Source organism: Dama dama, chromosome 17 (assembly GCF_033118175.1).
Source record: "Dama dama isolate Ldn47 chromosome 17, ASM3311817v1, whole genome shotgun sequence".
Classification (NCBI taxonomy): Eukaryota; Metazoa; Chordata; class Mammalia; order Artiodactyla; family Cervidae; genus Dama; species Dama dama.
This window is the reverse complement of record NC_083697.1, coordinates 23416970-23434422: the sequence shown is the minus strand read 5'-3', so window position 1 is coordinate 23434422 and position 17453 is coordinate 23416970. Positions and strand designations below refer to the sequence as shown.

General features: G+C 41.9%; 1 non-coding gene across 1 annotated transcript; it reads right to left on the bottom strand.

Annotated features, from left to right (window-relative positions):
• Window positions 1-510: 510 nt before the first annotated feature.
• On the bottom strand, window positions 511-616 carry LOC133071990 (U6 spliceosomal RNA). Its single transcript, XR_009696602.1, has one exon. It is a non-coding gene; the product is annotated as a U6 spliceosomal RNA (small nuclear RNA).
• Between the last annotated feature and the right edge of the window lie 16837 nt (window positions 617-17453).

Sequence of the window (17453 nt, the reverse complement as noted above, 5' to 3'; positions counted from 1 at the left end):
GGTGACAGAGGATGAGATGGTTGGATGGTATCTCTGACTCAATGGACATGAGTTTGAGCAAACTCAGGGAGAGAGTGAAGGACAGGGAAGCCTGGCATGCAGGAGTCCACAGGGCGGGAAAGAATTGGACTTGACTTAGGGACTGATCAACAATAGTCTGTTTCAGAAGGTAAGAGTGGCCCCAGGGTGTGGGGTTGTTTAGTTTTTACGGGCTGGGTAATGTTATGTGCTAACAAAAAGAGGAATATTTGTTATGCTAACTATTTTGTTATGCTAATAGTTATGCTAACTATTTTGAAGAAACGGCAGGAATCTCCAAGAATTGAGCCACCGCCCACTCTTTCACCTTTTATGGTCAGTCTGGGAACTGTCATGGCACCTGTGGGTGAGTCATTCAGCAGATGCTAACGTTACGGTGAGAGTACAGTGAAGTTCAAGGTCTACTGGAAGTGGAATCGCCTGCCATCTTGGGCCTAATTGGTTGTAACCAGTTTTCTTTCCCCCCTTAATAAAAATATGGAATGTTTCATGAATATTCATTCATCCTTGCTCAGGGACCATACTAATCTTCTCTGTATCATTCCAGTTTCAGTATATGTGCTGCCAAAGTGAGCGTTTTTTTTCCTGTGAGGTAATCATATGATTTTTATTATTTGATTTGTTAATAGTGGCAGATTACGCTAATAGTTTTCTAATAGTGGCCCATCCTTGAATTCTTTTTTCCTTTTTTAACTTTTATTTTATGTTGGCGTATAGCTAATGAATTATGTTGCCATAGTTTCAGGTACACAGCAAAGTGGCTCAGCTATACCGGTATACACGTATGTGTCCATTCTCCCTCAAACTCTCTTCCCTTTCAAGTTACTACATGATACTGAGCAGAGTTCCCTGTGGTGAGCACATTTTGTTACCAGCTTTTGTTGTATCCTCAGAGGCTGTTTTAAAGGTTCTGCCCTTGGGACTTGCCTCATAGTCCATTGGTTAAGACACTGTACTTCCAATGGGGGCATGGATTCAGTCCCTAGTTGGGGAAGGTCTGCATGCAGTGCTTAGTCAAATAAATAAGTAATGGGGGACTTCTTTGGTGGTCCAGTGGTTAAGGCTCTATCCTTCCAATGCAGGGGCCATGAGTCTGATCCATGGTTGAGGAACGAAGATTCCACATGTCTGGTGGCACAACAACAAAAAGTTGTCCCCCCTACCTCCGTCCCCTGCTGCCCCGCCCCCCCCCCCCCCCAGCTCAATTCAATCTGTGGTACTTTGTCATTACAGACGGAACGAAGTAGTGTACCATAATCATTTTGTTTTTCATGTGCAAAAACCGAAGGGCAAAGAGATTAAGTAACTTCTCCAATTAATAACTGAAAGAGTCAAGACTTGAACTTTGGTAGACTGATTCCTAAACTTTTCCTTCTACCCACTGTGCTATGCTCTCTGTGTAGATAAATTGATAGAGGATAACTGGATAGAGTGCAAAAAATTCCTTCTTACTCCACCTGGATCTTATGCAACTAAGACAATATTGGAAAGCATTTTCCAAGGACATAATCCATATAAGGTCTTGATGTTTTCCTCTGTAGGAGCTGGTACAGGTTGGGGGCAAGTAAAACGTCCCCAGGTCAGCAGCTGATGGTCAGGGGAGATGGGGTGAGTTCCTTAGGATGTTTATAGAACAAAGATAGAGCTAGACTCTAGCTCCATCTATTGTTCTGCAATTCTGTTGTTCCTGGTAGATTTTGCAGAAATACCTCCTTTTTGCCTCTCTTGACAGCTGTACATAAATTAATACTACAAGAAAGAAGAAAAAAAAAAAACAAGACTTCCCTGGTGGTACAGTGGATAGGAATCCTGCTGCCAATGCGGGGGACATGGGTTTGATCCCTGGTCCTAGAAGATTCCACATGCCACAGAGCAACTAAGCCCTTGAGCCGCTACTACTGAGCCTGTGTGCCACAACTACTGAAGCCCAAGCTCCTAGCTCTTGTTCTCCACCACTAAAGAAGCCACTGCAATGAAAAGCCCGTGCCCTGTAACTAGAGAGTAGCCCCTGCTCTCTGCAAGTAGAGAAAGCCCGTGTGCAGCAACTAATATCCAGCACAACTAAAAATAAAACAAATAAATTATTTTTTTAAAAAACCCAAATCAAAAATAAAAAGGCTCATATGTGAAGAAACACACCTAAAAACCACAAATGTAGGTAAGCTAAACATTGGATCTGTATTACAGCGGAAGTGCTAAGTAGGGAAGGCATTCTGTGAACTGTGAGATTTCTCCTGCGTCCTCTGCTGGCCGAGGTCATGAAAAGCACCATCTCTAGAAACTGAATTATTTTGCAGGAGAAAGGAAGGTCTATTTCTCAGTGTACATTGCAGGGTAACATGGGACAAGTTTGTCTACTGAAAGGAATCCCTCAGGAAGTTTGTTTAAAGTACAGAATCCCAAACCTCACCCTGTTGCAGTATGGGACTCTGGGAACCTGTATTTTTAATGAACATCACAGATTCTTATCAGGCAAGTGTGAGGAACATTTCAATAAGAGAGAGGCTAGAGCCACAGGGCCATTTCAACATGGCTGTTATTCCTAGTCTGAGATCTCATCACCTCTTGCCTGAATTATACCAGCAGCCTCTTAATTACTGCTCCAGGTTTCCTCATGGGTCCCTTCCAGTGCCTCATCCTCAGAGCAGCCAAAGAGACACATTCAGCACGAGAGCTGGGTCATTCCACGTCCCTGCTTCATGATTTCACATTCATCTTCGGAACACAATCCGTAGTCCCAAGCAAGGGCTGCCTGCCCCGTGTCCCACAGTTTTGCTTCTTGCTTATTCCCTCTTTTCAGCTCACCTCCAGGTGCAGTGGCCCTGCTTGGAGCTGCTCTCATGATGCCCACCCTACCCTCACCTCTGCACACTCCACTCAGACCCCAGCTTCAACCATGCTCGATCCTGCTGTCTTCAACCTCCATCACCCTTGCTGCTCCCCACTTAGGAAGCCAATGCGGCTTGCAAGTCAGCCTATCTTTGTCCAGTATTTTCACAGCATCTCATCCTTTCCCTTTGGAGCACTTGTCATGATTGTAATTAATAAATGAGCTGTGTTTAAAGCCTAATTTTTCCTCTCAAGAATTAAAGGCCCATGGGTCAGAGACAGGGTCTGACCTTTCCCCACTGCATCCCTAGTGTTTTGTCCAGAGCCTGGCATATAGTAGGTACTCAAAAATATTCTAGGGATAAATGTAAATTTAGGGACTTCCCATTGGCACGCTGTAACTACTGAGGCCCATGTGCCCATGAACCTCAGTGAGGAGTAACCCCTGCTTGTCACAATTAGAGAAAGCCCACATGCAACAACGAAGACCCAGTGCATCCAAAAATAAATTTAAAAAAAAGTACACAGGGGAGATGGGAGATGGGAGTGCCAGGGGCCCCAGGCTAGCCACCAGCATGCAGCTTCCCAGAAACTGGCAGGCCTGAGGAGCTGAGTAGCTGCCAAAGACTTGGTCAACGAGATTCCTTTCTTCCCCACTTGCTGCTGGGATTGGGGGATATTGAGATTCAGGCCGGGGCAGCCAAGGTTATGTAATATATATGTTTTATTTTTAAAAAGGGCAGTAAATTGGTGTCTAGTTTGAAACCATAAACTTAAAAAAAATATGCTGAGTTTTTCTTGACGTTCAGCTTTGGTTGCCTTGAAATTCCTCCCCAGCCCAGGTTCACCTGGTGGGAAGATTCGTGGTGGGTTTTGTAGTGGGGGCAGCTGCTGCCGCAAGAGCCAGAGTCATGCCTCCTCTGGGAGGGAGAACTACTGTGAAGGGGAAAATGCCTTGAGGAGCTTTCTGGGTATGAGACTGTAGGCGTCAGGAAGGGTCTTGGGTCAGAGGGGTCATGAGACTGAACTGCGCTGTCTGGGAAAGTGGAGGGGTTCTTGTTCCGGAGATTTGGGGTTCTAGGCAAAGAGAGCAAGGGGTCGGAGAGAGAGAGGAGGGTCATCAGCGGAAGTTGGGGCTCGGGTATAGGAGAAAAAAGTCAAGGAAACAGTTTTTAAAGAGCAGGGTTGTCTAGTACACACACCTGGGGACTGCTGTGGAAATCAAGGGACTGGGGTTGAATTCCATCATGGGGTCCACGGTGGAGAGTGGGAACCAGGACTCGGCACACGGTGGAAACTGGAAGCAGAGCTGGCCAGGAGAAAACAACACTTTGACTCTTCCTGGGACTTCTCCCAACATGTACAGAAGACTTTATAGATGCTGTTTCCTAGATTTCAAGGGGGCAGGAGAGACCCCAGCTGACATCTGGTTTGCGTCTGCGGAGAGTTCCTTTCCCAGACCTGTCGCTCATCTTCATCTCTGGCATCTCTTTTCCTTTTAGGGAAACCATGGTAGAAGGAACAGGAGTTTTGGAGACAGACTGACCTGAATTTGAGCTCTGTTTCAACTGCTTAACCCATTTCAGCCACAATTTTGTGAGCTGTAAAAAGCATCTCCCAGGACAGGATTATGAGTAGGCTTAAATTAAATGACATATCACACATACTGGGTTAAGAGTTTAGGTCTTGGAGTCAGATTGCTTGATACAAATCCTGGCTCTGCTGTTTGCTGGCTGTCTAATTTTTGGGTAAGTGATTCAATTTCCTTTTATGAAGAATAAGGCAAAAATTAGGTTGTTGGGAAGATCAAATGAGATAAAACAGTAAAGCACTTAGAATTATGCCTGGCATTACAGCTAGTGTTCAATAAGTGTTAGCCATTACTGCTGTTGTTACTATTATTATATATGTACGATGTCTGGTTTTGATAGGACATTAATTAATGACTTCTGCTCTTTAATTCATAGGAATACAAGACCCGAGAATTCCCATGTTACAGACATCTCATTTTCCCGGAGGAATTAACTAAAAGAGAATCAATTGATCACATACATCAATTATGAAGGTTCACAGAAGCTTTAATCATTTCTTTCCTCACTTTATCCTTCATAAAGATCTGTTGCTAAGGGGTTTAAGATGCTATTGATACAGAAGTATTTTTATTTGGAAAAAAATGATGCTGTCAGTTTTAAGAAATATACCCCATGTTTTTCTTTGCTCTTCAACAAATCTTATAATTTAAATCTCCAGGCCTCATGCTCTCCCTGTGGAGGGTCTGCTCTGCCTTTGATGCCCTTTGACTTTCTTACATTTAAATTCCTGCTATTGGGATTTCCCTGGTGATCCAGTGGTTATGGAACACAGGAGACATGGGTTCAATCCCTGATCGGGGAACTAAGGTCACATGTGTTGCAGAGTACCTAAGCTCACACAGTGCAGTTACTGAGCCTGTGTGTTCCGGGGCCCACGTGCCACAACCTGAGAGTCAGTGTACCCCAACGAAAGGTCCTGCCTGATGCTAAGATCCCGAGTGCCACAACTAAGACCTGTCACAGCCAAATAAATAAATACTTAAAAAAAATCCTATTATTGCTTTAGGTTGATTGTTATCAGCTTCCTTTATTTTAAATATAATTTTATTTATTTGTGGCTGTGCTGGGTCTTCCTTGGTGCTCAAGGGCTTTCTCTAGTTGCAGAGAGTGAGGGCTACTCTTCGTTGCAGACTCTAGAGCTTGTGGATTTCAGTAGTTGTGGCACACGGGCTTAGCTGTTCCACAGCACGTGGAATCTTCCTGGACCAGGGACTGAATCCATGTCCTCTGCAGTGGCAGGCAGATTCTTATCCGCTGCGCCACCTGGGAAGTCCAGTTGTTACCAAAACTGCAACATTCACAGGCCAAGACTGTGAGAGCCGGTCTACAGTTTTATTAATTTGATTGTTTCTGGCTGTGCTGGGTCTCTGTGGCTGTGTGGGCTTTTCCCTGGTTGCGGTGAGCAGGGCTACTTTTCCGTGCAGTATGAGGGCTTCTCATTGCGCTGGCTTCTTCTGTGGAGCACGGGCTCCAGGGCTCTCGGGCTTCAGTGACTGAGATGTATGGGCTCCGTGGTTGGGGTTTCTGGGCTTAGCTGCTCCATGGCATGTGGGATCTTCCTGGACCAGGGATTGAACCTGTGGCTCCTGCATTGGCAGGCAGACTCTTTACCACTGAGCCACCAGGAAAGCCCTGTGAAAGCCATTCTAAATAAAGGGTTTTTACAAGCGAGCCTTCCAGGCCCTGTCACTGTGGAACCTCACTCTCAAGTGCCCTGGTTGTGGTGGTCCCTCCTGGGGTAAGCATAACTAGGTGGGCAGAGGGCCTGAGTTCAGGGCCTGGCTCTGCGCTTGGGTGTGTGATCTTGGCCAAAACGTGATTTTACATTTTCTCTTCTTCAGCTTCCTCAGGTAAAGTAAGATAAGCTGATGCTGGAGGGAGGGAGAGGAAATAGAGATCTGTATAGTCCTGAGATGTGGTTAACGCTCTACAAGTGTTGGTTCTTGCGGTTAATGGCTAGGATACTTTAGTAAATTATTTCAGGCACCAAACCAGGCTCTTTCCCACCGCTGGCCCAGGAAGTCATGAAGCCTAGCAGTGCTGGAATGCCAGGAAAGGCTCCGAGTTGGTGGTTAGTCTTATTCCCCAGCCCTGAAAAGGGACCGTCCTACTCTATGTCGCTGTCTTAATTTTGTATAAAATGGGTCTGAGCTTCCCTCCTCATTACCTGCAGTGCAGAGACCTTCTCAGACCAATGTACTTTCTCCTGCCTGGGGTGGGATTCAGTCCCCTCTCCTGTGGGGGACTTACAGCTAGGCCGTTTCACTTTCCCCAACTGGTTTTTATAGATTCTATAAGATTCTTGATGATAAAATCAATGTGAAATGATTTTTAAATTGGAAAATGTTAGAAAAATACATTATCTTATAATAAGTTGGTAATAATGCTTATAGTGAAAAATACCCAGGCTTATCTGAGCTTGTTTTTGCTTGTAGTTCATGATGCTGGTGCTCTAAGGCATCTAATTCCCTTCCTTTGGCAACGGCGGTCACACTGAGCAAGGTTCTATATCCAAGAAAGTTTGTGAAATACGTGTTAGTCAATTTTTGCTGATTATTAGCCACAGTATATGATTTGAAGCAGGAAGATAGAGATTTTAGGGGGGATAATTATGTGGTATTAAACTATCCATGTGTTTTAAATTTGGATAACCTTGAAGAGTGTAAAAGGGGTTTATTTTCAGGCATTATGTTATAGATAGTTGATTTCAAGCTCCGAAGTGAGTGAAAATGTCTTTATTTCCAAATGTCTGTTCTTTTTTGGAACCCTCGATCTGCTTTCTCATTTGCAGCTTAGTGAGCGGCTGGTCATTAGTGGAGATTGTGGGAGAAAGTCCATGCCGTTCTCCTCAACCTAGCTGCACTTTTTACTGGAATGTTTGTGAGTCTGAGCAGGACTACTAGTCTCCATGTTTGGTGGAAAACCCCATTTCAAATTCCTCTAACCTCGAGGGTCACCACTGCCCAAAGTCACCCTTTGTTTCAGGGACAAGCCCCAGGACAGGCTTCTGTTCTGCCCATACAGTGTCCATCAGTAATGTGAGTTTTTCTACACTTCCTTGTATGAAAGATTTTTATATAAAAGTTCCATACGCAGATACAAACTCATCTGCCAGTGGAGCAGAACCTCTGTTCCTCTCCAGTCAGAACATCTTCATTTGCTAAGAAAAGTCTGATTCAGGGCTTGAAAATCATGACCATAAAGATTGAAGGCAGGAGGAGAAGGGGCTGACAGAGGATGAGATGGTTGGATGGCATCACTGACTCAATGGGTATGAGTTTGAGCAAGCTCCGGGAGATAGTGAAGGACAGGGAGGCCTGGCGTGCTGCAGTCCACAGGGTCACAAAGAGTTGGACATGACTGAGCAACTGAACTGAACTGAACTGAATACGAAAGCACCTTTCTTCTGTTTAAGAATCATGAGTTTAAGAACTATTTAACATTTCTCTTGATTTCCCCCACAACATTTATTTTGTGTTACCATTATTGAATTTATTGTATGCACCCAGGGCTTTCCAATGGTTGATGGTGTCTGTGTAGACTGCACATACCTTGAGGACAGGAACTTCCCTTTGCTCATATTTGGGATCTTTATATGTGTTGTGTGCTAAAGTGTTTTTGACTGGAATAAAGTGTGGGGTTGGGGAAGGTAGCGTGAGAAATATTGAAAGACAGCCACTAGACAATTTTCACTTTTTGAACAATCAAATGATTTTATATTAGTTACAATTTTAGAAATTGCTATCAAATCAGTCATGGTAATTTTATAAAAGACAAGGTTATTGGTTATTATTTTTAAAAGCACATTTTTCATCTAATTTTTAAAAATCAAGAATTTATTAGTGGGAAGACCCTACATTCCATGAGGCAACTCAGCTAGTATGTCACAACTACCCAGCCCGTGCTCCAGAACAAGAGAAGTCACCCCACGAGAAGCCCAAAAGCTGCAACTAGAGAATAGTCTGCATGCAGCAGTGAAGACCCAGTGAAGCCAGAGATAAGTAATAAATAAAATAAAACAAGAAAAGAATTTATTAGCTCTAAGGCAAGGTTTTTTTCCTGCCAGTTTTCAAGTAGGTGGGCCTTTCTAGGGCAAATAGTTTACAGTTATAGGCAAATTATTTATAGTTTATTTATTTTAACTGATATTTGCCAGTTATCCCTCAGATTGCTGAGTTTTATCAAATACACATCTATCCTTAGGTTTGCTGGGAAAGCCTACTAATGGTATATGTAAGTTTTGTTCTAATCCTTGCAGTATCAGGATTGGGAACTTGTAGAAACATGGTTTGTTTTTGAGACTGTTCTGTTAAAAATAAGACCTTATTTCAAATAAATGAAATAAATTTGGGGTGACTAATATAACCAGAAGTACTGGTAGCTATAACTCTTTATTAAATGTGAGCTTTTAAGGAGACTGGGTCCAGGGGCATTTAAGGATACAGTTTTTCTGGGCATTCAGGGTCTGCCCCCTAATGGTGAGATACACTATTTAAGAAGCCTTTATCCCTCAGAATTCTGTGATGGGAGGACAGAAAACCTTTTTAGCAAGTAGTGTGATTCCTAATTCTGGTTCTGGTCTTAGAGAGGAGGGGATGATCACCCTTCCAGTTCCCCGTTGTTAGAAGCATACATTTGGAGTCTTTTAGGGTTCATAGCTTCCTTCCTTGAATCCAGCCATAATCCTTTCCAGTATTCTTGACATGCAGAGTGAGAAATGAAGGTGGTTTTGCCAAAATGCCCCTTTGTGCCACACCGTGTACCCTGAACACACCTCTAACTTTAAATTGACTACAAGGCCATTAGCTTTAGCCTCGTGGTGAGTGTGGAGAATCAGCTTCATTTCAGATTCTGGCTCCACTATTTTCTAGCTGTGTGAGCTTGGAGGAAATCACTTAAGATGTCTTTCAGTTTTGTAATGTGTAAACTGAGACCAGTAGTTTCTATTGTCGGTCCCTGGTGGTCCAGGGGTTAAGAATCTTCTTGCCAATGCAGGAGACAGAGGTTCTATCTCTGGTCCGGGAACTAAGTCCCCCTGCGCTGTGACTACTAAAGCCCTCTCACCCTAGAGTCTACGTTCTTCAACAGGAGAAGCCACAGCAGTAAGTCTGTGTACCACAACTAGAGAGTAGCCCCTATTTGCCACAACTAGAGAAAGCCCAGAATGAAACGTCAAGCAATGAAGACCCAGCACAGCCAAAAATAAACAAATAATAAAATTTTAAAAATCATATTGAAATCCCAGGGTGATATGAATGAGATAATGTTTGTGATAACTTAGCATGCTGGTATGCAGTGCACACTCATGAAATGACAGCTATTACTATTACCTCTGTACTTGTAGAATCCCTTTGTGTCTTATTTTTACAGACCTCGATAGCAACTTCTGTGACTATTTGTTGAGCTGAACTGATGGAGTAGAGTTTGGTCACAGTACCCATGTGATATTGAGCTAAGAACCCAGGTAGGTTTGGATGGGTTGGCAGATCCCTTAGATTCAAGCTGTTGGCCTCGAAGGACCTTGAACAAGAGTGTTTTCTTGGTTTGTTGTGAACCTATTGCTAGTGTTAGAAAATAGCTCAAATGCTTGTGAGTGAGAGGCATGGCCTCTGCAGAGGAAAACATCATTAGAGTTACTTACTGACTTCTTGCTGAGCTTCAGTGCTGGCTGGCTTTTAGATAAAATGCAAATGTCTTTAAGAGAACAGAAGCGTGCACTAAACTGCTATAGACAGAAGAGTTTATGAGTTAACCTTTATTGAATATCAATAAAATTATGCAGTATTAACTTAAACAGGAAGACTATTTCATGAAAGTTTCAGTACCTTAAGCTTTGTGTTAATCTCCTTGTCTTTGTTACTATTCAGTACATTGTGTAGTGCCAGCTTGGGAACACAAAAGTTCAGAGTGTTCTGGCATGTGGACCTGCTCAAGAGACACTGGAATTCTAGCTTGTCCAGCTTGGATTAGACTGTGCAAACCACACTGGTGAAAACGTACCAGAATGCCTCTACTTCAGTGGTTCTTAATGCACCTGTCTTTTGACAGTCTTCCCTCTCATTGTGCATTCCTGAGGAGTCCCGTATATTTCTCCCGTCAATAATAAACTATCTTTAGTGGTGACATTCATTATTTTTGAACTCAAGTTGTAGAGGAAAACTACAGTTTTTTTTTTACAATAGTCAAGATATGGAGGGGCTTCCCTGGTGGCTCAGTGGTAAAGAATACACCTGCCAATGCAGGAAACATGAGTTTGATCCCCGATCTGGAAAGATCCCACAGGCCTGGAGCAACTAAGCCCTTCCACCACAACTCTTAAGCCTGGGCTTTGGACCCTGGGAACCACAACTACTGAGCCCATGTGCCCTAGAGCTCATACTCTGAAACAAGAGAAGCTGCTGGAGTGAGAAGCTCCCGCACCACAGCCAGAGAGCAGCCCCCGCTTGATGCAACTAGAGAAAAGCCTGTGCAGCGGCAAAGACCCAGCACACCTGTAAACAAATAAATACAATTTTAAGAAAAGGTATGGAAACACTCTAAGTGTCTATCAACAGATGAATGAAAAAAGAAGATGTGATATATATAAGAAAGAAAAATATTGTGTGATCTCACTTATATGTGGACTCTAAAAAAGTTTAACTTATTAAAGTAGAGAGTAGAATGGTAGTTTCCAGGGGCTAAAGAGTAGGCAAAATGGGTGCAAAAAGTCCAAAGTTTCACTTATGTAAGATGAATAAATTCTGGAGGTCTAATGTACAGGTTCATGTAGAGTCTAATGATTATAGTTAATAATTCTGTATTCTCATCATGCACACACACCAATGGTAACCATGTAAGGTGATGAATATGATAATTAGCTTGATTTTGGCAGTCATTTCACAATGTATACATATATCAAAACATCATATTATATACTTTAAATATATACAATTTTTATTTGTCAATTATATTTCAATAAAGCTGGGTTGAGGGGAGAAGAAAACTACTTATCTGTCTCATTAGCTCGCCTATCAGAGTTGGTGCTTAGGTTATACAGATGCTTTTGTGACAGTAAAGTCATCACTGAAATGCAAGAGAAAGCATTTAGCTTTTAACAATGAATACAGATTGGAACCTTTAGTCACTGTAATCTTTCCACTAAGATAATAGATATGCAAGGCTTCTGCTCTGGAGAGAGTAATAGCTAGTGCTTCCTGAGTACTGACCCCGGGCCAGGCTCTGACTTAAGGCAGTGTACGTATTAAGTCACTAGTCTAGTCTAGAGTTAGTAGCTCAGTCACATCTGACTCTTTGCGACCCCAGAGACTGTAGCCCGCCAGTCTTCTCTGCCCATGGAATTCTCCAGGCAATTCTCCAGTGTTGGAGCGGGTTGCCATGCCCTCCTGCAGGGGATCTTCCCAACCCAGGGATCTAACCCAGGTCTTTCACACTGCAGGCAGATTCTTTACCATCTGAGTCACCAGGGAAGTCTGTGTTAACTCGCTACCTCGAGGCAGTGAAATGATTCCCATTTTACATACTAGGAAACTGAAGCCCACTGAAATGAGATAAATCGCCATGGTAAGGGGTCAAACGGATTCAAATACAGGCCGTTTGACTCCAGCAACTGAGTTCTTAAACACTAAATGACTTGCTTTTTTGAATGCCAAGAAAGACTTCAAACATCAATTAAGAACCTTCTAGAAATAATTTACTCCTAATATTACCCCCCGAAAAGAAACTCAGAAGGAAATGATGAGACTTTAGAATAGATTATTTCCTGCCCCCAAACATCTCATGGGAATACGTGTTAAAAAGGCTTTTGGAACATTGTGTGTTTTGCGGGTTTTATTTCTTGGTGTAAAACAGTGTTCTAGAAGTTAGGAGATTCCGGTTCTATGGTCTGCTGGGAAAAGCTGTGTCATCTGGGCCAGTCTTCCTCTTTGAATCCTTTTCTCACACAAAATATTAACATACTGTTATTCATCTTGTATGTCGTGAGAATCAGATGTAATTGATATGACAACGGTTTAAGTATACAAAATGCTATGTAAATTTCAGGTGATACTATTGTTGTTTACGGTCACTAGTCACGTATGGAAGCGTGTCATTTCAGGGTGGAAGAAGTGGTAGCGGCAGCAGTTACCTCCGAGAGGGCAGAGAGATGGACTGTACAGCAGTAAGACTTTCCAGAGCTGCGATGTTTGTCTTGCATTAAGATACTCATGCGGTCACTTATTTCTGGATAACCAGTGATCCAACTTCTCTGAGTCTCAGCTTTTTTATTTGTAAAAGAGACAGAATAATATTTACTTCTCAGCATTATGAGGATTCAATGTGGCAGTATGTAAAATAGCAGCCTGTCACATGCTCTTTCAGGAAATCCTCAAATAGCTTAATATTTTGAAGACAAATAGAAGTCAATAAATATTTAAGTATTACCATACTGAGAAGAGTTTCAAGTATCCTTACTAGTATAGCATGAGAAAGGTATGAGATATAGATAGCATCTTTATTTTACAAAAAATATTGGTGTTATAACTACTTAAAACTTTTAGCAAATGACAATACTACAAAATCTGGTAATTTGTAGTTCCTTTAAATTTATTTATATACATAATCAAATAATTCAAATAATCAGTGAATAATGGCAGGGTAGTGAGCAGAATAATGACCCCCCCCCAAAGATGTCTGTGTCCTAAATCTCTGGAAAATGTGAATATGTTATGCTATACACCAAAGGAGAATTAAGATGCAGAAAAATTAAGTTTGCTAATCAGCTGACTTTACAATAGGGTGAATCCTAGATTATACAGATAGACGCCTGTAATCAAAAGATCCTTAAAAGAGGAAGAGGGAGGCAGAGAAAGAAGAACCAGAGAGATGGCAGCCTCAAGAGTTGGCCTGATGCTGGCTTTAAAGACACAGGAAGGAGGCCATGAGCCAAGGGGTGCGGACAGCCACCAGAAGCTGGACAATCCAAGGATATGTCTTTCTCTTCCTCTAGAGCCACCAAAAAGGGATGCTGACTTGCTAACACCTTGACTTTATCACAGTGAGACCCATTTTGGATTCCAAACTATGGAACTGTAAGATAATATATTTGTGTTGTTTCAACCCACTAAATGTTGCTAATTTATTACAGCAGCCAGAGACAAGGAACACAGGCAGTTTTGTTTCTTTCTTTCTAATACTTTTGCTTCACTATTTTTTTCCTGATTGCATTGACTGAGACTTTCAATACAATGTTTAATAGCAGTCAGTCAGTCAGTTCAGTCGCTCAGTCGTGTCTGACCCTTGCGACCCCATGAATCTCAGCACGCCTCAGGCCTCCCTGTCCATCACAAACTCCCGGAGCTTACCCAAACTCATGTCCATCGAGTCGGTGATGCCATCCAGCCATCTCATCCTCTATTGTCCCTTCTCCTCCTGCCCCCAATCCCTCCCAGCATCAGGGTCTTTACCAATGAGCCAACTCTTTGCATGAGGTGGCCAAAGTATTGGAGTTTCAGCTTCAGAATCAGTTCTTCCAATGAACACCCAGGACTGATCTCCTTTAGGCTGGACTGGTTGGATCTCCTTGCAGTCCAAGGGACTCTCAGGAGTCTTCTCCAACACCACTGTTCAAAAGCATCAATTCTTTGGCACTCAGCTTTCTTCACTGTCAAACTCTCACATCCATACATGACCACTGGAAATGCTATAGCTTTGACTATGTTGGCAAAGTAATGTCTTTGCTTTTTAATATGCTTTCTAGGTTGGTCATAACTTTCCTTCCAAGGAGTAAGCGTCTTTTAATTTTATGGCTGCAATCACCATCTGCAGTGATTTTGGAGCCCCCCAAAATAAAGTCTGACACTGTTTCCACTGTTTCTCCATCTATTTCCCATGAAATGATGGGACCAGATGCCATGATTTTAGTTTTCTGAATGTTGAACTTTAAGTCAACTTTTTCACTGTCCTCTTTCACTTTCATCAAGAGGCTCTTTAGTTCCTCTTCACTTTCTGCTATAAGGGTGGTGTCATCTGCATATCTGAGGTTATTGATATTTCTCCTGGCAATCCTGATTCCAGCTTGTGCTTCATCCAGTGTTTTTCATGATGTACTCTGCATATAAGTTAAATATGCAGGGTGACAATATACAGCCTTGACGTACTCCTTTTCCTATTTGGAACCAGTCTGTTGTTCCATGTCCAGTTCTAACTGTTGCTTCCTGACCTGCATGTAGATTTCTCAAGAGGCAGGTCAGGTGGTCTGGTATTCCCATCTCTTTCAGAATTTTCCACAGTTTATTGTGATCCACACAAAGGCTTTGGCGTAGTCAAGAAAGCAAAAATAGCAGTAGTGATATTAAATATCCTTTTCTTGTTTTTGATTTTAAAGGAAATGTTTTTAACATTTTGCTATTAAGAAATATATTTGTAGATTGTGGTGATTCTTTTTTTTTGGTCACTGGGCATGGCTTGCAGGATCTTAGTTCCCCAACCAAGGATTGAACCTGGGTCCCTTCTAGTGAAGGTGCAGAGGCCTAACCATTGGACTTCCAGGCAATTCCCAAGAAAGTGTTCCTGTTTTGTTTTTTTTAAAGAAATATGTAGACTTCCATGGTTGTCCAGTAGTTAAGACTCTGCCCTTCCAATGCAGGGAGTGCAGTTTCCATCCTTGGTTGGGGAACTGAGATCCTATTAACTGTGTGGCATGGCCAAAAAAAAGTAAAAAAGAAAGATATTTGCTATAGGTTTCTAATATAGTCATCCCTATCTCATGTTAAGGAAACTCAATTCTTTTCATTTTTTATCAGGAATAGCTATTGAATTTTATCAAAAGCTATATTTCAGTCTCCCCATTCTTTTGTTATGTATTTCTCTCCCTCCCTCTTTTCTGGTATCAAGAGCATAACATAATTACAATTTTTTCCCCCATCTTATATTTTTGGGAGGGGTGATGAGGCAGGGAGGAAAGTACTCTTTTAAAATCAATGAGTCCTTTGGCCCTTAAAGTAGAAAAGGTATCTTTACTGTTGTGGAACTCTCTGCAGAGCACTGCTAAAATGGTTAGATGAATTAAAAAAGAGAAGTGAGAGCTGATTATGACAATATATTGTGGATAGTAAATTATGGACAGTAAATTTAAAGTAGCCAATAGTGCAAAATACGTCACTGAAAACTTTAAAGATAAATTCTCTCATCCAACATTTTAAACCAATTTTTCCATTATCCCTTGCATTTGTTTATGTTTGTTTTTACTGATATTTTATGAAAGGGAGGCTGAATAGGAAACTCCACAGTTATTCAACACCATGTGACTCAGATAGTTGATACTTTGTTTATCTACCCATCATTTCAGCCACAGATGGAGTCAACAGCTCTTTCTTCCAGTCTGACAACATCAATGTGCCTATCTGTTCAGTCTGGGACTTGATATACAGGTTCAATATAAACATGGCTCACCTGCTTTTTTTGTTCTCATATTCCAACCTCCCCTTCCACTTGTAAGTACAAACTCATAAATTAGATAGAAAAGTTTGTGTCTGGTTGGCTGCCTATTATGTGCTCTGCTGAAACACATTTTCCACATGGGACTTTATTACTCTTGGATCTTGTCATTGCCTCGAATGATAGATTTGAGTCGACACTCAAATCAAGTTCCAATTCAAGCAAATCCCGGTACATTTTAGAGTGGAGATGTGAGCGAGGATCGAGGATAGCAATGAAGATGAAAAGGTGGAATGGAAAAGCATGCCAAAGAGTGAGGTGTTATGGACGAGGACAGCTTTGAATAGAGTCGCTTCTTGGAGCAGCCCCTGTGATAGAAATACTGACAGCTACAAGACAAGACACGAGGCATGCGGACTGCCTGCATGTCTGAGCCGTGGCAGGTGTTGATTTAGATCAAACACTATTGTAGAGCAGCATTTTCCAAAGTGTTCTCTGGAGACTGTATCCTTTATCCTTTTCATGGACATTACAGTACATATTCTTATATTTAATTTTTTTTTGTGTGTGTGTGGAATACCCATTACTAGTTCATATGATATTTCTAGAGAACACAACTTGGTCCAAAAGAAATAAGGAATAGATCCCTTAAGTCCTTTTTGCTTTCACTATTTGATGTTGATATTGATTCAATATTGATGTAAGAGAACAGAAAAGAACAGGCCTATAGAACTATGTTATCATGTCCGAGTTAATGGAATGATCATGAAATTTTGGCAAGATTGTATTCTCACTGTTTCATAGTTTCACACTCAGTTGCTCATAATATCCTTGGATGGTTTGTTCTGTATCCCTTTGGGTTATTGCTTTCTTCCACTTATTTATTCAACAGATATTTATTGAATGCCAACTCCCTGCCAGGCATTGTGCTGGACATTGAGTACTAATGAGTAAACAACACAGACTCTCTGTGGAACAGCACCATGAGAGTGCTGTGAGAAATCAAATCCAAAATGCAAAGGAAGCACAGAGGTAAGAATGTCTAAATTGAGACATGAAGGGTACATAAGAGTTAGGGAGGTGAAGTGGGGTTTTAGGTGAAGAAGGGATGAAAAAGTGACAGACTGGGGCTCTGGAAGTGATAGAGAAGAGCTTGGTTGAAGAACTGAAAGACAAGGGCAGGTTGTAAAACTACAGGAGAGAGAATGATGAGAGGTAAGGCCAGAGAATTTTTTTTTCTAAAGTTTACTTATTGTTTATTAATTGACTATAAAAGGATATAGATAAAGAGCCAGGTGGAAGAGATGCATATGAGAAGGTATGTGGGAAGGGCATAGATCTTCCATGCCCTTTTAGGGTCCACCAGTCTCCCCAAATCTCCATGCATTCACCAACCTAGAGGCTCTCTGAACCCCATACTATTAGAATTTTATGGTGGTTCATCAAAGACATTAACTCCACTTCAGGCCTTTCTCTTTTCTCATAAGAATGGGGGATTAGGCCTGAAAATTCCAAGGTGTCTAATCATGATTTGGTCTTTCTGATGATCAGTCCCCATCCAGGAGCCCACCCAGAGTC